The sequence below is a fragment of the Cetorhinus maximus genome, chromosome 7, assembly GCF_964194155.1.
Source record: "Cetorhinus maximus chromosome 7, sCetMax3.hap1.1, whole genome shotgun sequence".
NCBI classification, from domain to species: Eukaryota; Metazoa; Chordata; class Chondrichthyes; order Lamniformes; family Cetorhinidae; genus Cetorhinus; species Cetorhinus maximus.
Window position 1 is genome coordinate 63,506,045 of NC_135885.1, and position 3,247 is coordinate 63,509,291.

The window sequence follows — 3,247 nt, forward strand, 5'->3', positions numbered from 1 at the left end:
CTAACCTGCAGATTGTGGGAGAGAGGGAAACCCAAGTGACATACAGAGATTCACAGTATTGAAATCCTGGAAAGACCATGTCAGGGTGAACCATGATTTTAACACGGTGGCCAAGCAATGAAGAAGAATATAATCCATGTTCTTTTCAAAGTAGTTGCTACCATTTCACATCAAAAATTCTCATAAAAAATCAATTGTAGAGATAAATCACAAAGTATGTAAAATTTAAAATTTGCTGCTAACATACATCATTATGTAACACACAGTACAGGATTAGAGTTGAGTTTTAGTTCACCTAAATTGGTGGAAGCTGTTTTCCAACCTGAAGATTAACTGCTGGAGTTTTGAGAACTTATTTGTTGCTTCTCTGGATGGAATAAAAGAGACGATCAGAAGCAGATCTAAATCCTGATCTGATCACTTGTAACGTAAAAATCATAAAATACTGAGGCCAAAGGTAGATTGTAAATAAATATCCCTAGCCGTACAAAGGATTTTCATCAAATCATATTAAAAATTAAAACTAAGGCATTCTTGCCTTAGCCAATGTGACTGTAACAATGAACTCAATCTTCAAATTTATCCACTTCTGATAAAATTGCTTTCCAACAGCAACTGAATTGTCCTTAACAACCAAAAGTATTTGTTTTTTAGTGGGCTTCGTGAATAGGCTCGATCATGGGAGCAAGACTCCTGAGCTGTGATAAAGCACGAAGACATTACATTATAATTTTCTATTAGTCTTACTCACCTGTAAATCACATGTTCTTTTGTTACATTTTACCCACAGAGGAAAATATAACCATACGTTTTTCTGCTCTGGGAATTCCTTGTCAAGATTTTTTGTTTTAATCACAAAGACTTAAGACTTGAAGGTTAATTGACAGCATGTTGAATTATTAAATCTTGATTGGCCTAAATTAGTCTTTCTTTTTAACTTGCTACATAACAATTATTTCTGACAGGCTTAATGCAACACAAATTAAGTTTGTTGTGAATGTATTGCTGGTGTGTAGTGGTGAGTGAATAGATGAGCAAATTATGAGTGGGCTTCTTCTGGGTCAGTCACCATTTCATTGTGAACGACGTAAGTGGCTATGTCTGTTGGCAACTGGCAACTGTTTAATTGATGGATTGTAATTTTACATTACACCAACATTTGAGTACTGGAGGACAACTTGTCATCACTTGTTGCTGTTAGGGCAACTATGTCAAAATTGTCAGCATCTATCTGAATTATCCTTCACTGGCCGGCTGTGAATGAGTCTGTATTCAGGCCTGACAGAGCCAAACTGTAGATGGCAGTGTTCACCAGGATTGTGAACACACGTTGGAAAATCCTAATTGCCAAGATTTAGAATTAACCTCTTTAAAACTCCTTCAAACTTGTCAATAATTTTTCTTACACCAAGATTTTATTTTTTCAACACGGTTAAATTTCTCTGATCAGTCTCTTAGCCGTCAACAGGATTGGAAAGAAAACAAGACAAAGACTCCATCATATCTCCTCTTCGCAGGCTCAACAAAATTACTTAATCTTGAACTAGAGATAAAGCCTATTCAGTTATAGAACTGACTGATTCCTCTGATGACATTTGCTTTCTGCTTAAGAGCATTTTCATGAACAGCCCTGAAATCCTTTCCTCTGCTTTAATAGGCTCAAAATCTCACACCTTGAGGGAAATTTTATGGAGCCTGTAAGAGCAGGAAACGTGGCGGGTGGGGTGACTTAATTTAAGCTGGAGCCTAAATTCTGATTTCCTGATGGCGGGTTCAAATTTAGAGATGAAGTCAGCAGTATATTTGTGGCGGGTCTGGCATCATACCTGCCTGTGGCAGGTTCCTACTTGTAATACATTTGCATGAGTGCTCACTATATTATTTTTGTAAATACACCCTACCTTCAAGATAAAGTCAGTGGTGCATGAGAACCTCATGGCACCTTCATTTAAAAGTGGTGTGCAACTTTTGACTTTGTGCAGTTGTGTCTGAAGTTGGCAGTTTTCCTTGTTCAACTCTGCAGCACAAGGGAGGGAAGCAGAGAATGGCAGCTTGCATGGAGGCTTGGGACTGGCAAGGGTGAGTCAGTGGTGAGTGGCAAGGTGGGAGTGTCGTCCTGGGCATTGAGGAGTGAAGAGGGATTCAAGGGAGGACAGGGATTGTGGTTGGGGGCATTGAGGAGTGGAGGGACCCAAAAGAGGACAGAAGGTTTGGGGCATCAAGGTGTGAAGAGGGACCCAAGGGAAGACAGAGAATGGGTTGGGGGCATTACTAGAATGCAAGTGGTCATTGCCTGCACTTATGCGCCCAGTTGAGCTCCCAGTTGCATTCATGATTCGCAAAAGCTTTCACTCTTTGAATGTGCAACTGGTTTGTGACCACAGATGAAGAATCATGCAGTTCTGTGATCATTTCCTGTCACCTTCAGGGATCTCTCATGGTGCAGACATCTTGTGAAACTCGCAGCTCCCAGAGCTTTGTGAAGCTCCAGCCCAGGTGGACAGCTGAATCCTGGGTAATGTTATGGACAGGGGAGCGGGGCAAACTGAACTCCTTTATTTTTCTCACCATCTGTCCATAAGCAGGGGTGTTTTAATTTTTGAAAGAGGCTGTGACATGTTTCCCCAAACCACTTGTGATGTCGATTTTTAAAACAACTCGCAGCAAACTCTGCCTGTCAACACCAAAGCAGGGCTCCAAACTGACAACAAAGCCTGCCTCATGTCTCAACCTCCTTGAAACCTGGTTCTCTGGAAGATTCCTGCCATCACCTGTAGAGTAGACCAAGTCTCTGTGGTGCCCTGGGAGTCCAGGAATATAACATTAAAACTTTCCAAAGGTCAAAGAAGCTTAGGTCATGTGTGTTGCCCATTGATGAGTCAGTTTCAGGTTAACAATCAGTTTCTATGGCTGGGATTTTCCGGTCCTGCCTTGGCAGGACACACCACAAGAGATGCGGTGAGCCAGCCAAAAGTCCATTGACTTTTGGCGGGACCAGGAGATCCAGACAGCTGGGAGGGTCAGAAAATCCCTATTTCTTTGGTTAAAATCCATTGTTCACCTTGAAAGATAGATGGTGGTTGTTAGCACCTCTGTAGTATAACGGATTTCGATGGCTCTCTCGCTTTGTTATAAGTCCAGGCTGGGGAGACAGACTGTCTGCTGCTCTTTTGTTTCCTTTATTGCAATGGATGCACACAATGGTACGTGTGAGATTCTACAAGGATAAGGATTGAGCTTTGTCCTG